This window comes from Protopterus annectens, chromosome 12.part0, assembly GCF_019279795.1.
Source record: "Protopterus annectens isolate FY-2018-M chromosome 12.part0, PAN1.0, whole genome shotgun sequence".
NCBI lineage: Eukaryota > Metazoa > Chordata > Ceratodontiformes > Protopteridae > Protopterus > Protopterus annectens.
The window spans coordinates 804,177,928-804,197,843 of record NC_056746.1 but is presented as its reverse complement, the minus strand read 5'-3'; positions in this window follow the sequence as shown (position 1 = coordinate 804,197,843).

Sequence of the window (19,916 nt, the reverse complement as noted above, 5' to 3'; positions counted from 1 at the left end):
CTCACAGTAAGACGCTGTCTGGTTTGATCCTCAGCTAGAGCGTCTTCTGTGTGGAGACATGCGTCAATGGGTGTGCCATCGTTGAAGGTTGTGCATCAGGCCTGGCAAGCTGGTACGTAAAAATCAACTGCCAATCATTAGCAGACCGGAGTTCCGCTGTGGCGACCCCTAACCGGGAAAAGCCGAAAGACACAAACAAACCTGTTCTCTAGAGTCCTTTTGAAGAACAGCACCTTTCAATTACCACTCATTTAAATGTAATGCTTAACTCAAAGTACAAGAAAACAAAACCTGTAAATATAGTCTGTTCTTACAGATCCAGTCAACTAATCTCTCTCTTTTTATTTCTGAAATCCAAAACACAGTACAGTCCCATATCTGCAGGCAAATGAAGAATCAGTTTTGCCAACACAGACTTTTCATATGAACCTGGAACCTGCTAGTTATTAAAACCTGTATCGTCCAGAGTAATTATAATGTCTATTAAAATATTTCCAGTTAGTGTTAGGCTGTACATATGTCTAACATTCTATGACCCACTTACAAATATTACCACTTTAACATCTTACCATCACCATGCAAATGCTGTTTGTTCTACCAGGACATGCACTATTACTGCTAAATATTTCCCAAAGTTTCACTTTTTTTAAAGTAAAACAGGTTGCGTTTCCCTACATATGAGTGTCAGCGGGAATCATATTTTCTCAGATAACATTGCTTAAGAATCTGCTCTGATAATTTATTTTACTTGTATTTGTTGACTGGGTTAAAGCACTGATCTCCATGAATCTCTTTCAGACTTGGCCCAAGAGCACTGTCTAATTAAGTGACTTGCAAGTTACATAGTTAGGCAATGGCAAATTAATTTATTTTTTCATGCTTTTATTTATATACGTAATCGAAGAAGGCTTTAACAGATTTTTGGCAAACAGTTTTGTAATTGCTATTTCTCAGTAACCTTTATACCTGACCCAGAAGGGGATGCAGATCATTTAAGAAGCAAGTGTTAGACCATGTGTTTACCATAATAACTTTCACTGATTGAAGTGTGTGTCTCAGAGTAAGAAGACATTTAATGCAATGCAGACTATGCCAAACAAATCATGATATTCATAATATGGCTATTCTATTGTATCTTGTTAAATGTAACTGGGTTAATGAGTCCCGAATTGCATAACGTGTCTAACTGAAGGTAATTTATATTTCATTCAGATATACCACCTTCTACTGTACCCACCCCTTAGAGGCCAGAAAGTACAGTTTTGTACCTACCATAAATGTAGATGTCCGATAGATATGCAACTGCAGTCATAACATATGGGTTGTCCTGCCTCAGGCAGCCCTCGGTCGGCCGGATTCCAAAGTCTGGGTCCGACGTCGGCTGATGTTGCATTTCTCTCCGACGTCAGAGCGGCTGGAGTATATAAGCATCAGCCGACGCCATTTTCTTCAGTGTTTCTTGCCCCAGATGCCAGGTGCCCTCCAAGGAAGGCTGTAATCAAATTGGAAGACAAAACAGGATTCCAGACAAATAAGTAAGCAATAAACAGATACACCATAACAAATATCCCCAGCTAAGAGAAACAGGGATAGGAGTGGACCCAAGGCATAGAGGGGTATGAAGGGAGGGAAAATCCGACTGCAGTTGCATATCTATCGGACATCTACATTTATGGTAGGTACAAAACTGTACTATGTCCTTCAAGAATGCAACTGCAGTCATAACATATGGGTTGAATACCATAGCTTAGCTGGGGGAGGAGGAATGCTCTAGGAAAGAGATGGTGTGGCAATCAAACCCTGCAGGACTGCCGAAGCAAAGCCTGCTCTGGATCTGGAGTATAAAGGGAGATTGTAGTGTTTGGAGAATGTATGCACAGAGCTCCATGTAGCAGCTTCTAGAATGTCTTTTGTAGGCACCCCTCTTAAGAATGCTGTAGAGGTGGCTGTAGCTCTGGTGGAGTGTGGTCTGACATTGGCTGGAACATTCTTCCCATGGAAGGAATAACAGAATCTGATGCAATGTCCATCCATTTTGAAATAGTCTGTTTTGAAATTGCTTTTCCTTGTACTCCAGGGGCGTAAGCTACAAAAAGCTGATCAGACTTCCTACTGGTCTTGGTTCTGTCCAGGTAGTAGCGAAGTTGTCTGTGAATGTCCAAGGTATGCAACAGTCTTTCCCCTTTGCTCTCAGGATTGGGGAAGAAAGTAGGCAGGTGAATAGCTTGATTTAAAGAAACCCTAGATACCACCTTTGGCATAAAAGTAGGGTTAGTTCTTAAGGAGACCCTGTCTCTGTGAAAGATTATGAACGGTGGTGTTGCCATTAGGGCCTGTAGTTCCGAAACCCTTCTTGCTGAGGTAATTGCCAACAGGAAAGCTGTCTTCCATGATAAAAATTGTAAGTCCACTGAAGCTGCTGGCTCAAAGGGAGGTAGAGTCAGTTTTTCTAGGACAAAGTTGAGGTCCCAAGCTAGCACTGGAGCCTTTCTTGGTGGCTTCATGTTCTTGATTCCCCTGAGGAATTGCCTTAACAAAGGATGTGAAAACACAGGCGGATCAGTGTTATATCTAGCTGCGATAGCTGAAACATGTATCTTTATGGAAGAATATGAGAGTCCATTCTGTAGCATATCTGCCAAATATTCCAGGATGAGTGGGATATTCAATAATAATGCATCATGTCCCTTGCTGGTATTCCAAATGCTGAATCTCTTCCATTTTGCTAAATAAACCTTTCTGGTGGATGGTCTTCGAGCTTCTGTTAATATCCGCTGAACTTCCTTGGAGAGAGATAGATTGAGGTTATTCATGGGATCTCCCAGACTGTTAGCTGCAGTGTCTGAAGGTTTGGATGCACTGTTTTGAAGTTGTGTTGAGTCAAAAGTAGGGACCATTGGGGAAGGGCCCACTTTTTGTTGTGACATATGCTCCGTAGTAGTGGGTACCAGTGTTGTCTTGGCCAGTCTGGAGCTATTAGGATCCCCTTGGGCCTCTCTGCTTTGATCTTTAGTAGTACTGTGGTCATCAGTGGCAGAGGTGGGAATGCATAGATTTTTAGAAAGTTCCATTTGAATGAAAAATCATCTATTTTCCAAGCTTGTGGATGGTATGTCCTTGAACAGAATTTTTGTAAATGATGGTTGAGGTGGGAGGAAAATAGGTCTACTTCTGGTCTGCCCCATATCGAGGTGAGTTGTGTGAAGATTTTTGGATGTAACCTCCACTCGTGTGGATCTATAAAATTCCTGCTTAGGCTGTCCGCCAGCACATTGTCTTTGCCTGGAACAAACTGGGATTGCAACTGTATGTTTAGGCTCAGTGATTTTTCCCAAACATTCATTGTCAGTCTGCAAAGGGGGTAGGAATGGGTGCCCCCTTGCTTGTTTATGTACCACATCACAGTGGTGTTGTCTGTCCGTATCAGTAGATGGCCTTGCTGAAGTTGTTGTCGAAAGGCCTCGATGGCATGCATTACTGCCAGCATTTCCTTTTGGTTTATATGCAGATGTGTTTCCTTTGGAGACCATTGTCCTTGTATACATCTGCCCTCCATGTGCGCCCCTCATCCAAGGTCTGAGGCATCTGTGGTCATGGTCTGTGTTATCTGAGGTTTTTTGAATGACATACCTGTGTTTGCCTGGCTTACCGAGGCCCACCATAAGAATTCCTTTTGTAGGCATGGAATGAGCGGTATGGTTGTCTCTAGGTTGTTGCTGTGCTGAGACCATAGGCTTTTTAGGTACCATTGTAGCTTTCTCATGTGTAATCTTGCTAATGGAACCAAGAGAATGCAGGGTGCCATGTAACCCAGGGCCTGTAGGAATCCCCTTGCAGTCATCTGGGTGAGTTTTGCCAAACCTTTGAAATAATGAGTTAACTTCTCTTGCTTGTCTTCTGTCAGGTAAGCCATTTGAGAGGCTGTGTCTAGATTGGCTCCTAAGAAGGTTATTTGCTGGGATGGCTGAAGTCTTGACTTTTGGAAGTTGACTGTGTATCCCAGAGCCTGTAGCAATTGTATGACATAGTTCAAGTTTTTTGTCAAAATCAATTTGTCGTCCGCTTGTATGAGGCAGTTGTCCAGGTATGGGTAAATTTGGATCCCCTGGAGCCTGCAATGAGCAATTACTGAAGCCAGGCATTTTGTAAATACTCTGGGCACAGTAGATAAGCCAAATGGCAATGCTGAGAATTGATAATGCTCTGGCCCTGCAAGAAATCTGAGGTATCTTCTGCAGCTGTGTCTGATAGGGACATGCAGGTATGCCTCCTTGAGGTCCAGAGTAATCAGCCAAGACCCCTTGCCCAGCATGGGAAGGAGTTGCTGTAGAGTCAGCATTTTGAACTTTGGTACTATGAGAAAAGCGTTTAATGCGGACAAATCCAGTATTGGTCTCCATTGAGTTTCTTTTCTTGGAACAAGGAACAGTCTTGAGTAAAACCCCTGGCCTTGTTCTTGTTGTGGAACTCTTTCTATTGCTTTGATCTGAGTAAGCAGAGAAATTTGCTTGATAGCCTCTGCCCTCTGGTTTTGTGGTAGGTTTGGCATGCCTTGTTTTCTTGGTAAGGTATGAAAGTGGAACCTGTAACCTTGGTCTATTATGTCCAAAATCCATTTGTCCTTTGTCAATCTGTGCCAATTGTCTGAATACAGAGATAATTTTCCACCCAAGGGAGCTTCTGTTTGCTCCTTGGTCAGCGGAAGTAGAGGAAAGTCATTGAGATTGTCCCTGTGTGGCAGGGGAGACCCCTGTGTCACTTCTTTGGTTTGCTGGTTGCCATTGTCGTCCCCTGTAAGAACCTCTGTATTGTCCTCTTCCTCGGCCACGCCTGTTTTTACCCCTTTGAAATTTTTCAGGATTAGGAAAGGACCAGTTTTTAGAAGGCCAATTCCTGCTGAATCTGGGTGGCTGAACCTGGAGGAAATCTTTGACCGTCTGAACTGATTTTGCTTTTTCCTCGATGGACTTTAACACATCTTTAGCATTAGTACCAAAAAGCTTGTTCTTTTCCAAAGGTGCATCAAGAAGTTTTGCCTTAACATGATCTGGTAGAGGTTGTTCTTTTAACCATGCATGTCTACGAATGACCACCCCTGTCATAGCTGCCCTACATGAAGCTTCCAATGCATCATATCCACACTGCAGAAAGTGATTGCTGACTTGCTGAGAATTATGTACAGCTTCCTGCAAAGACTTCCTGTCTAAAGGTTCAGGAGAGGCCAATGTTTTCTGTAAATCATCTAACAGGTAATCCTGATATTGAAACATATGAAAGAGGCAATTCAGAGCTCTCATAGATAAAGTAGTGGAGGTGTAGACCTTTTTTCCCCCATCTCTCTAATGACCTAGCTTCCCTGTTGGAAGGCAAGGGATTTTTGGAGGTGGATGCTGAAACCCCTTTAGTTCCCTGAGAAATAGTTTCTAAATCAACAGCATGGGCCCTAAAGAAATGAGAATGTGTTTCTGGGACCCTATAATATCTGTCTGGCTTGGCTGAGGCAGGAGGAAGAGTATCCGGGGTAACACTGGAGTCAGAGTATAGGTCATCCAAAACATCAAGCACAGGAGGTATAGCCAGGGGCCTGTGTTGCGGCTTTTTAAGGAAGGTTTGAAGGCGCTTTCTGGAATCAGAATATTCCTGGCCTTGCCACTTAAAATGTTCCCTCATGGTATGCAGAACTTCCCCAAAAGAAATATCCTCAGGAGGGGAGGCCGAGGGGATGGAATCCTCTGCATCCGAGTCCTCATAGGTCTGGAAGGGCTCTTCCTGGCCATCAGAGTGAACAGAGTCCTCAGAATCTTCATCTGAAGGGATAGGGTCAGAGGGTTCAACCCGGGGCCTCTTATCAGGAGGAGGCTGGGATCCTCTCTCAGGATGGGAATGTGAACCTCTAATCATGGAAATTAAGTCTGCAGCCATAGTCATGATTTGTGTTTCAAGAGTAGGCTGAGGTAAGGCCTTAACAGTAAGGTGCTTGGTCTTGCTGGCTGCCTTAGCACGTGTGTAGGCCTTAAAAGACATGGCCATAGGAGGCCTAGCAGCTCCACGTGCAGGAGTGACCTTATCCACAGCAATGGTCTCGGGCATTTCCTCGGTTTCAGTATCCAGAGGAAAATCTATAACTGGCGTCGGTGTGGCCTCCGGTATCGGAGGTGTTGGTAAAGCGGTGTCTTCAGTTCGGAGCGGTGAAATAACCATCTCAGGGGGAACCGGAGCACTCGTGGTAGGTTTTGGCGTGGAGTCAGTGGAAGACGCGGGCCGAGGATGTCGGTCCCGGTCTTTTCGTTTCTTAGGAGTCTGCGATGTCGGAAGTTCCGACGGCATTGTATAAGCAAATTTATCGCCGAAAAAGTCTTCAGCGAACTCCGCCCGGCGTCTAAGAGTGTGCTTATTGAAGCAAGCACAGGCGGCACAGGCCGAGATGTCGTGGTCTGGGCCAAGGCAAGGAAGACAGTAAGAGTGGAAATCCTTATGAGGTATTTGTTTACCACAAGACAGACAATTGTTAACTTTTTCAGTAATTTCTGACATCGGCTGAGGCAAGAAAGGTTCCCCAATGGGGTACTTAGCTTTTTTGATGACTTCGGATTCGAAGAATACAGGAGCTGACTGACCGGCACTTGCGAACTGCTTCGGGCACTGCGCGGCAAGAAAGACTGAAGAAAATGGCGTCGGCTGATGCTTATATACTCCAGCCGCTCTGACGTCGGAGAGAAATGCGACATCAGCCGACGTCGGACCCAGACTTTGGAATCCGGCCGACCGAGGGCTGCCTGAGGCAGGACAACCCATATGTTATGACTGCAGTTGCATTCTTGAAGGACATCTTAAAAAAGGAATCTGTTTTCAAAGCTGTTTCTCTGCTTGAACTAAAAAAAAAAATACATGAAGCAAATGTACCATTTGAGAGAGTTCTGTGATAGCAGTGTAGGAACATCACAAAATGTTGTCATCACAGAGGATTATGATTGGGGCTCTGACATGGATGCCATGAAATTCACCACAGGAATGAAGCTAGGCAGGTGAATCTTGGCATCCATGTTGAGAACACATAATTTTGGGTTATGATCAGAGACCCAATCATAATTCTTTGTTGTGCATGGAGCTTTATCTATTCCATGTACTACTTGTTACAGGGGGAAAAAAAGCTCAAAGTGTTTTACTGGCTTTGAAAGTTCAGATGGTAAAGCACTTAAGTGTTATCAGACAGCAGCACACTTATCAGCTTATTTCCTTAAGAAATGGGGAGTTAGGGTGGAGACAAAGGAAGGAAATTGGGGCCTGTTTTTAAATATTGTGCTAATACAGTTCAGAAGTCAATGGAACCAATAGTTGCATCCCCATAAGCATTGCTACAAATGGGTCTTGTGCTAGAGAAGTGCTTCACAAGTTAATTTTTTCTCGGATATCAGAGCGTAAACACCGAGCTCAATGCACTACAAGATTATTTTAGTATTTAAATAAGCTCAGATGTTTTGCCAGAAAGTTTTTTTCCATCTGATATTGAAGCATAATCATGGAGCTCCACATACTACAAGATTATTTCTACATTTGAATAAACTCAACTGTTTTGCCAGTAATTACTCTGACTACAAACCAGCACCATTGTCACAATAATTTTAATACTTGTTATGACACAGACAACAGTTTGGATAGTGCACCAGAACAGCTGACTGGGACAGGAAAGACTAAACAGTTGTTGGCTTGCTCTCCTATCTCGGGGGAGGAAGTAGGTTTTTCCACCAAAAGTACATGTTCTTCTACAGACTAGAAGGTTATCACTGGGTGGGTAAATGCTAGACATGCTTAAGTAGAGACAGCAAGACATAGGACCAGATTCAATAAAGCCTACACTAAGTGTACATGGTACGTATTCAATAAAATTCTTATCACATTTTTTGTGCTTTCTAGTCACTCAGAAAGATTACACTAAGTGTACATGCAGACTACACTTTGTGATGACCTTTATGAATCCCTGTCAGTATTTAAAGTTGCGAGAATATCAGTAGGAAAACCAAAATTAGGAGGAAGAAAGTGTGAGTTATGTCTGTGTTGTCTGTTCACTCAGAACAGTGTACACTTAGTGTAGGCTTTATTGAATATGTCCCATAACCTATCACTAAGGCTAGTTAACATGAGTTACAACTTACTGTCAATGCACAACGGTAGCAAGGAGGGGGCAGGGTACAGGTAGCCAAGTAAGGGACCTGGTCATTCTGACTGGGGAGGACCATCAAATAATGAATGGTTTACTCTTGACACTGTTTTTTTTTAGTCATAATCTACAATTCAAATTTGTTAGGGGAAATGACCAAAGGTAAGCATGAATACAAAATAATTAGAAAGTGTGAGATGTTCATTAAATCTACAGGTTAAGAATCTCCCCTGTCCCTTACACAAATCCAGTTTGGTCAGACTTCTTTATTCATTCTCAGCCTTAACACTAGTCTGTTACAAGCATTACATTTACAATCAAAGAAAATAATTAGCATGACAACTTCTGTATAAATAACATCGAGCTCAATACCTCGCAGCTGTCCAGATTTTCACAGAATGTCCAGATGTTTGCCACATGTTTGGTCTGCTCCTCAAAAGCTTGAAGTTTTCTAGTAAATCTCTGAGATGATCTGAGGATGAATGTCATTAAATAATGACATCCATATCCTTCAAAAAATGCATGTTAACTCAAATTCTGTTTTTCTAGCAACTTTCTGAGTTTATAAGAGCAATATTTAAAACGTGTCTCTATTTTTCGGTCCTCTGTCCCCCCATTATTTCAGATTTGTGCACTAATAGGTTGACATTGAGCTGTGATCTTATTTTGTGCAATAAGTGCTACAACAGTTACAAAAAAAATCAACAATCAATTCTGTGTTAGGTGGGATGGAGGTGAGGATGTCATTTACAAGTATATATTTTAGTGTACATTTCACATCCAAGAGTACAACTGGAAAAGGAAGCCCGTATATTACAAAGAATCATGCTCTGCTCTTCTCCTGTGTTAACTCCTATATTAGAAGTGTTGACTTCCCACAGTGAATTGCATTCCATATCCAAAACTATACCTGGCAAGATGTCAAAAGCATTTAACTAAGCTGCTGTACAATTTATGGCACTGCTTACTGCACAGAAAATTATTTAGAATCGCTCCATGACCCTTCAGAATGCAAAGCATGTTTAAATCATCATGAGAGCCTTATCCCTGGAAGCATTTTTCTAGGTATCACTTTCTGTCATTGAATATGCGGATTAAATGATATTCTTCATACTTGCAAAGGATGTAAGATTATACTGTAGTCCTTAATTTGACTTTGTAAGGTAATAAGAGTCTGGCTTGTAAAGTAAGTTCTTAATACTTCAGTAGCTAAACAGTTCTTGTTAAAAGTGAGAAAGATGGATTTCTGCCTTGAGTAGTTACTGGGGTAACACGAGGAGGAAGACGGAATCCATCTGGTGTTTGTGTGATAATACTGGCAATGGCCATTAATTTGGATGGCAAGAATATAATAAACATTAATGTTCTGGATTTCTGCAACTTAACTTTACACTGCTAATACTTAACGCACATTCAGAGGCATGTGGACTTTACTTGTATCTGCAGGAATTTCATTGATGTTCCCAGCCAGGAACAGGCAGATACCTATATAGTCATATTCTTCAGATTGCATTCAGTACATTTCCTCCTGCTAAGAGAAGATAAGAAGATGCAGCATCTGAAGGCAGCTAATTATTTAATACGGCAAGATTAACATGCAAAGTTCTAGATACACACACCTACTCTATTTGGTTTGGCATTACTGTGTTGAAAACGAAATCCACAAAACAAAGGAACTGTCAGTGCAAAGCATTTAATATTACTTTTGTTTCTTGAGTAGTTCATATAGCACTTGCTTATTAGTTGTCCTTTGCAGTACTATCAATAACATGTTTCATGACTCATTGGTGAGGGACAGACATCAAATATTATATATTGTTTTACTTCATAAATGTTTTGAATAATTACAGTATGAGCAGTGACTAATCATTTAACAGTTGGCTCAGGTAGGCCATTTCTAAAAAACAAGTCTTTAACAATGGCATTGTTGACATCACAGATTGCACACATACTGCTTTGGTCCACTCTAGCATTTTTTTCCGTTTGTTTAGAAATAGTTTTCTAAGACACAGATGCTTTGGTCCACTCTAGCGTTTTTTCCGTTTGTTCAGAAATAGTTTTCTAAGACACAGGTGCTTTGGTCCACTCTAGCGATTTTTCCATTTGTTCAGAAATAGTTTTCTATGACACAGGTGCTTTGGTCCACTCTAGCGTTTTTTCCATTTGTTTAGAAATAGTTTTCTAAGACACAGGTGCTTTGGTCCACTCTAGCATTTTTTCCGTTTGTTCAGAAATAGTTTTCTAAGACACAGGTGCTTTGGTCCACTCTAGCGTTTTTCCATTTGTTTAGAAATAGTTTTTAAGACACAGGTGCTTTGGTCTACTCTAGCATTTTTTCCGTTTGTTCAGAAATAGTTTTCTAAGACACAGGTGCTTTGGTCCACTCTAGCGTTTTTTCCATTTGTTTAGAAATAGTTTTTAAGACACAGGTGCTTTGGTCCACTCTAGCGTTTTTTTTCCATTTGTTCAGAAATAGTTTTCTAAGACACGGGTGAGATAAATGTTTTAGATTTTCCCATACAAATTAAATTTCAGTTGGTGCAGAGGATTAAGGCAATGAGTTGCCAAAAAGCTATTTCATGAAGTACTGAGTTTGATTCCCTCAGCCTTCATTTGCCTACTGTATGACCTTGAGCAAGTCACTAAACCAGACAGTGTTTTAGGGCAATTGGGAATTTGGGCTGAGCTCCTTAATGGTCTCTTAGACTGCATGCCTAGTAAGAACCAATTAACTTTAACAATGAAAAAGAGGGAGAATGCTATTTGTATTTCTTTCCTTCTATCCCAATTAATGGTTAATAATGAATTCATACACAGATATGAAATCATTCTGACGTATTTCTTTTAAATAACATGACTGTTTTTGTTTCTTCAGTACTTTTATTTTGCATCTTGACTTGAAATGGGTCAATGGCTCATTACTGCTGAAGCACACTATGAGTTATTCTGCTATGTGGTAGTTTGATGCATCCAGAAAAGCAAGCATGATCCCCACCAAGACAGCAGTAGCACCTATACTAAGGTGTCGTAATGTCAGTATTCCCTTGTGGGGCATAGAAATAAATGATGGGCTGTTTAGAAAATGACCCAACCAAGGAATTCAACTTCTTTATTTTTCTTTTTTTTTTTTTTTCTTTTTTTTTGTAAAATGCCAGAAATCTGAGCATGTGCAGTTACACAGAGTCCTGAAATGGATGGGCGAGTTAACTACTTTTTAAGTTAAAAGAAAAAAAAAGTCTGTTTTTTTTTTTTTTTTTAATTTTGAGGAGCTATAGCCCAATAGCCAGTACCATAAGCCGCATCTGGACAGATTTTTGTTATATGCCTGTTTTACATTTCTTGCATTTCTTGCCTTTTGATTTTCTCATGATTTTATTAAAAAACTGTAACTCTACCAACTGTGACAGTTTCTCAGATGCAGCCCTATTACTGTTATTTTGTGATACTATCCCAGTGTAGTACTAGAATGCCAGTTTGGGTTTAGCTTCCACATCCATTCCTTGCCAAGCAAGCATTTTCCTACTCAGCCTCAAGCATATGTTAGTCCAACAAGTGTGCTGCCTTTCTAAGTCTCAGAACCCTTACTTTTAACTTTTCACCAAATACGTTCACATTAATAATCGTGATTTCTCAAGTGTTACATGTGGAAGCAGTTTCCTGCACTCAAGAGAAACAGCATGGATAGCTGTACCTGCATCCAGTTTCTATTTTTGATTTTACCTTTGCTAATTTTGAGGAGATGCACTTACATCAATAACCCCCATCACAGCATTTAATGTTATTTTTGGTACCCTTTACTGAACAATTTACTTATCACTGGTGATTGTTTCTAAATTCATTTCACCATCTATGTTCCCCATTTTAGGTGTACAAGCTGCTTTATGTGCACTTACCTACATGCTATGTATGTTACCTTCTGCATTTTTAGCAACCTTTGTTATCCAAATTCACAATGATCTGATCTCTCTTTTGCCATCTTTGACTAGCTTTTAACCAAAACTAAAAATCACTGGAATTATGAAAAAAATTGCTACAATAAACAAGTTTGTCTCCCTGTGTGAATGGACTAGCCATTTTACTGTTAATATAATTATATTCTGTTGTACTTTCCTGGCATCTTCCACGGCTACTCCTATGGTCCTACAATACTGAAGGCTTCTTGCACATTAAATGTTCTTTTGGTAACACTTTTATATACTTCCAAATGTACACAGTACATAAGCCTGTTCCTTAATGGATTATGCAGCCCTAATCATAGTGAAAATGTTTCACTAACCTGCACAATGGTGGCATGAATTCTGCTATACTTTCACTCCCCAACTGTTTTACTTTTAAGAATCTAAATCATTAACAGAATTAGTACTGGCTTTGGGCTTAAATGACCTTAAAAAGCTTTGCAGTGTCTTCAGATTATTTGATTAAGTTACTGTGCTACTTGTAAGCTGCATAATAACTTACATGTTTTAGAGTCCGTTACATTAAGCAGTATGTACGTTTTACTTCTGCCCTTAATGTCAGGGTCACCATATGGTTCTGCTCTTCCATCATAAGCCCATCAGTCTTCACATTAGTATTAAATACTTCCTGCAGGATAGCCATCTTCCCCTGGTAGCTATATTATGCTGACTAGTTAAAACTTTTTTATTCAGCAAACCAGTTATATTTTGAAATAATTATTTAGTAATGTTTGTAAATTTAACTAAAGTACTAACACTTTTACATACAAATCTTTCATTTGTTAACTCAGATTATTCATACAACCACCTTCCGTTTTCATTCCAGCACAAGGGTTTTATCTTGCTTTTTGTTTTAACAGTGGTTAACTCCTTTTGCTTCCTTTTCTGTTGGAATTACTAGACTGTTGCCCTCTTTGGATAAGACATTAAACTGAGGTCCCATCTGCTGAGTTGATGGTAGCTCATATGGATGTAAAACATGACAAGGCACCTATGGAAAAGAGTAGGTGAAGTTACCCGATGTCCTGGCCAAATTTCCCCTTGTAGTGGTATAAAGACCACCTTGGGTCTCTCCAGAAAAGAGACCGCTAACCTAGTGGAACTAACCCAGTTAACAAAGGATGGATGGAATGACAGATACATAGACAGATAGATAGATGATAGATAGACAAACAGATAGATAGATAAACAAATAATTATAACTGCTTGTAGAGACAGACCAATCATGCCATCAACATTCTGCGCTCAACTTAGGCTGAAAATACATTATGTACAATAAATAAGACATGCCAGTCAAGGGAATTGCTTAACAGTGCATAGCAGTTCGGGGCGCATACATGTGTAATTGAATTCACTGTAACAGCTGGGCTTGTTAACATTTAGAAGACAGAAGTTCCATTGTTTGGTAGTAACCAGGAGCTTTAGTTGGGATAATGACTGGTTCAGAATTGCAAGGAACTTGAGTAGAGGAGGTAGGAATTAAATACACACCTGCAGGCTATAGCTCATTGGAGATCATAACATTGACTTATTATTCCATATTGCCAGAGCCCATGGCAGCCCAGTAGTAAAACCTTGCTTTATTTTGGAAAGCATTACCTAGAACATAACCATACTAAAAGCAGGGAACTGTTCTGCTGGTTAACCTTCATGACAATGTTGCACTGCAGTGAAGTGGGGTGTACTTCCACACAGAATGAATAAGTTACTAAAGTATTATTGGAGTTACCAATAAAGCTATAGCTGACTGATGAGTTATGCTAACACACACAAATCTGCAGCCAAACCCAGCTACAAAAAAACAGCAAATATCACCATTCATGAGTAGTAAACAGCATTGAGTCTCTTTTAATAACTCTCAAACATGCTGAATCAGCTTCTCACTGAAGTGATCTTTCATATGACATGCCAGCTCAGTCAGCACAACAATTTTACTGCATTTAATACAGCAGTGGTACCACAGTCTATATCACAGCATCGAAAAGTCCTTTCATCGAACGGCTTTTAAACCGAAAATACCATTAATAGAACTCAATTTTGTATATCTATACCAACTCCTAGTTTGCACTACAGTGAGTAAAGGGCAAATTTTCCAATCTTCACTGTACCATAATCTCACAAAAGTGACTTCTATTAACTGCATTTCCGATTTAAAAGCTGTTCGATGAAAGGACTTTTCAATTCAGTGTCATAGACCCGTGGTATCATACCTCTCAAGAGTCCCGAATAACCTGGGAGTACCTGTTTTCAGAGGTAAATTTAACAGTAGCATCAAATGCCTGATTTGGGTGCTTGTAGAACCAATATTTCCAGGAAACACAACCTCTGTTCTGGTTATAGTTGTCTCAGCCAATTGGATTGTTGCTTTTCAGTAACTAATTTGCATAATACCAGCTTGCCTCTTCTTCTCTCCTTTCATTTCTCTTTCCAGCTTATTAAGCGACAATGGATATGAGATGACTGCTGCCTTCTATTACATCTGTTTAGTTCACCTGAAAGAGGAATTAGCTGTTTGTTGTTTGTAACAGAGCAGCACTTGATTTGCTGAAGTTTTCAAGAATGGAGTGCCTGATGAAGGATTGAGCAGTGGACAAGTGTTGCCATGATGTATTTGGTGCTAGAGGGAGTAGCCATCGCTGATCATTGGACAGGGGTCTGCTGGATGGAAGTAGTAGTAGCTTGGGAGTGGGATCATCACTTGCAGGAAATCTGAGGTTGTTGTGTTTGGAAGGAACACAGTGTTCTTTTCTTTTTCTTATTTTTTTTAATCTTCCTAGTATTTTGCAGAGAAGAGATAATTGGCTATTTATTCTTTTTACAAAACTGCCTTCCTTCCTCTCATGCTGTATAGTCCAGCTTTTTGAAGCAAATATCTGTGTTTGCTCTATGTTTTTATTCTTAATGCCTGTTATAACATGCACAAGGGAGAACACATCCAAGAGGTCTAAGCTATACACTGTATGTATATATTTTTTTTTTTTTTTTTTTTTTACCAAAGTGTTATTCTGATTCTTTCCACGTTAATTTTCTTGCTGTGACCCTGGGCAAGTTATTTAATCAGGCAGTGCTCCCTATTTTCTCCTGAAAAGGGACACTTAGGTTTACCTGGCAAAAATTAAAACATTTATAGCATATCTCTGCCAGCCCAGTATTTGGCAGAATGTTCAGCTTTTTGTCTCATAGTTAGTGTTCTTCTTAAAATATGTGTTTTTCTGCCAAATCACTGAGGTTTACAATCATTGCATAATAAGAGATATTTGAGTGTCAAATTTTGCATCCTTCAGAAATCCATTTACTGCAAATCTCATTATTCTAGCAACCTTCTAATTTTATATGACCAACATTAAAATATATACCCCTCCCTGATTTTGTCCCTGTTTTGGGCTAATTATTTGCAATAGTGATATGCAAATTTGAATACACATATTTATGCTAATTAATTGTCCCTGATTGTAACAGCCTATGTCCCTGACTCACTCATCTGGAGGTTGGGAGGTGTGAATAGAGAATTAGAAAGACACCATTAGTTGTACAAACATAAAACACAGAGGTTTGCTTAGCTAAGATTTCCTTACAGACCTTGATTATGGGATACAGTATCTTAGTACTATAAAATCTCATTTTCTGCTGCAGTGTTACTTCAGTGAGGTAGCTCATTGTTTAACGTAACCAGTGACAGTCCTGTGGTAGACCCATTCCTCTCCAGAACCTAAACAGGAGGAAGTTTCTAAAGATGTATGCCACAACCCCCGTGGCCACATGTTGTGACATTGCAGCTAAGGAACTAACAGGTGACATGGTCCTGCAGAAAACGCAAATGGCACTACTGAACTGATGGCAAACCAAAAACAAACGAACCTGGGAAAAGTCAGGCACCTCAATACTTTAATAAAAATCGAACCCTATTAAAATAACAAAATGTAAAAGCATAGACCACTGACAGGCAATGTGATTAAGCATTTTTCATCTAGTTCAATGACTAGACTTCTACAGATCACTAAGACGCAGTCACATTTTACTTAAATACTCACTTCTCCTCCCCTTTTTTTAAATTAATTAATTGATTAATGTGACAGGATTATTACCATGGTCCTGGTAGCATGGACAATAAATGGAATCAATGGAATGTAGCCAGCAAGTTGGACCCTATCAGTCATGGCCTCTGATTCCTTGCAGTAAGTCACCTGACAACTACCCATTCTGATACTACCAAGAGGATGACAGATGCAGGGGGCACTTAGTTTTTTTCCATAGGCTGGCCTTGGTTTCTTCCAGAAACATGGACCGCCATTACATGAGATGACAACATTACTGTATCTGTATATCCACCATTGCACTGTAGTGTTAGTGTTCTGGGTCTAGGGAATGGACACAAACCAGTGAAAAGATAGTTGGAGAAACAAAGCCAAAAGTGCCATGACAGACTTCTATCATTGACCAGAGGTGCTGTTAAAAGAAGGTGCACCAGGGATTCCAAAAGTGAAGCAGTCAGTGTGTCAGGTCTGTATTAGTAACTACTCTTTTTAACTCTTCACAAGTGAGGCGTGGTGAACTCTAAAATTCCCTGGGTGGAAATGCAGTTTAGAAACACCACCTTGTTCATATGAAAAGTGAGTTTTAGCAGGCTGTGAGGACACCTGAGAGTAGAAGGTAAAAATGGAACATTGTTAGGTCTACCAAGGTATATAATGAGGAGAGGTCCAGCAATGATATGAGCAAGCTATGGCTAACAGTGAGCCAGAAACATAAATACGGATCACTACATTGACAGTGTGACTCTTCACTAAACAGAACGTGTCTCCGAGTTATTTATCATCCCAGCCTTGTTCACAGAGTTCCTCTTCCTCTCTATTTTACATACTGCCTCTAACACAGCAGCAGTATCTGCTTCACTGTAGACACTGGATGTAAGTAGCAGAAGCTCAAGGGGAGGGCATTGTTGAAGGAGAACAGTCTCACAGGATTGAGGAAGGAAAAAAACAGCAGTGAATGTAGAGGACATTCACAGAAATCAGAAATGAAATAAATGACAAAAGGATAGAGAGAGAGGTTAAACAAGGACAATCAATGTCCAGATATCTGCAGGTCTCTGCTGATGATCCCAGACATGACATACAGGTAGTGTTATAGATTGTTCTGGCTGCAGAAACACAGCATTCGCAATGATTTCATTTAGAGGGCAGAGAAGGTAAAAGCAGCAAGCATTTGCAAGGAAAAGTATAATTAACAAAGATATTGTTCACACTTAGCTCAGAGCTGTGTCAATGTGCTTTTCTCACAGCTTACTGCTTCCACTTTTTTATTCTCACTCCCACATCAGTCTGTGATGTTATTTAGGTCACCAAAATCCAGCTATTTTTACTTCTAGGTCTTTATGAGAAATGCTAGTTTATAAGGCAACATATTATAACTTAACAGTGTCTACTTTTTATATTATTCAATGTGTGCCCAATTACCAGCTTTTAGCAGTAGAAAAAGTAAAATGGGATGAAAATTATATTCTGCTGTTAAAATACTCTACTATAGGAAAAGAAAAAAGAAAAAAGAATGCCTTGTTCTAACATCTTAGACACACAAAATATCTTAAAAATACCATGCAATGCCAATTTATCTCATACACATTTAGCCTTAAAGCACTATATGTTTCAGAACAAAATGGAAGTTTAGATATTGAAATATGATTCAAATGCCGTTTTTGAGCAAGCAGTTATTTAATACCATCTACTTTTTGACTGTTGCTGCTCTAATTTCTGGACTGCAGAGTATTTTCTCAAATAACACAGGCACACATGCACACACTCATACACACACACACGCGCGCACAAACACGTATATATATATATATATATATATATATATATATATATATATATATATATATATATATATGTATATATACATATGCAGTAAACTCTCAATTAACTGGCACCCATGGGGATTGGTAGATGTCAGATAACTGTAGTTTCTGGTTGCTTGGGAGTTACTATTAAAACTAGGCCTGACTAATGCTATACCTTATACTATTTGTTTGGTTTGACTTGTTCTTAGGTTAGGGAGACAGGGAATTTATTCCCATTTTCCTTTTTAAAACTCTAAAAATGTAAGGTATGTTTCTGCAGGGTGGGAAAAGTACAGTTTTGTACCTACCATAAATGTAGATGTCCGATAGACATGCAACTGCAGTCATAACATGTGGGTTGTCCTGCCTCAGGCAGCCCCCAGTCGGCCGGATTCCAAAGTCTGGGTCCGACGTCGGCTGATGTCGCATTTCTCTCCGACGTCAGAGCAGCTGGAGTACATAAGCATCAGCCGACGCCATTTTCTTCAGTGTTTCTTGCCCCAGATGCCAGGTGCCCTCCAAGGAAGGCTGTAATCAAATTGGAAGACAAAACAGGATTCCAAACAAATAAATGAGCAATAAAACAAATACACCATAACAGATATCCCCAGCTAAGAGTAACAGGGATAGGAGTGGACCCTAGGCATAGAGGGGTATGGAGGGTGGGAAAATCCGACTGCAGTTGCATGTCTATCGGACATCTACATTTATGGTAGGTACAAAACTGTACTATGTCCTTCAAGAATGCAACTGCAGTCATAACATGTGGGTAGAATACCATAGCTTAGCTGGGGGAGGAGGAATGCTCTAGGAAAAAGATGGAGTGGCAATCAAACCCTGCAGGACTGCCGAAGCAAAGCCTGCTCTGGATCTGGAGTATAGAGGGAGATTGTAGTGTTTGGAGAATGTATGCACGGAGCTCCATGTAGCAGCTTCTAGAATGTCCTTAGTAGGCACCCCTCTTAAGAATGCTGTAGAGGTGGCTGTAGCTCTGGTGGAATGTGGTCTGACATTGGCTGCAACAGTCTTTCCATGAAAGGAATAACAGAATCTGATGCAATGTCCAATCCATTTTGAAATAGTCTGTTTTGAAATTGCTTTTCCTTGGACTGCAGGGGCGTAAGCTACAAAAAGTTGTTCAGACTTCCTACTGGCCTTGGTTCTGTCCAGGTAGTAATGAAGTTGTCTGTGAATGTCCAAGGTATGCAACAGTCTTTCCCCCTTATTCTCAGGATTGGGGAAGAAAGCAGGCAGATGAATGGCTTGATTTAAAGAAACCCTAGATACCACCTTTGGCATAAAAGTAGGGTTGGTCCTTAATGAAACCCTGTCTCTGTGAAAAATAATAAAGGCTGGTATTGCCATTAGGGCCTGTAGCTCCGAAACCCTTCTTGCTGATGTAATTGCCAACAGGAAAGCTGTCTTCCATGAGAGAAATTGCAAGTCAACTGAAGCTGCTGGCTCAAATGGAGGTAGAGTCAGTTTTTCTAGGACAAAATTGAGGTCCCAGGCTGGCACTGGGGCCTTTCTTGGTGGCTTAATGTTCTTGATTCCCCTGAGGAATTGCCTTAGTAAAGGGTGTGAAAAAACAGGAGGGTCAGTGTTGTATCTAGCTGAAATAGCAGATGCATGTATCTTTATGGAAGAATATGAGAGGCCATTCTTTAACATATCTGCCAAATATTCCAAGATGAGTGGGATGTTCAGCAATGATGCATCATGTCCCTTGCTGGTATTCCAATTGCTGAATCTTTTCCACTTTGCTAAGTAAACCTTTCTGGTGGATGGTCTTCGAGCCTCTGTTAGTATCCGCTGAACTTCCATGGAGAGAGATAGGCTGAAGTTATTTATGGGATCTCCCAGGCTGTTAGCTGCAGTGTCTGAAGATTTGGATGCACTGTTTCGAAGTTGTGTTGAGTCAGAAGTAGAGGCCATTGGGGAAGGGCCCACCTCCTGGTGTGAC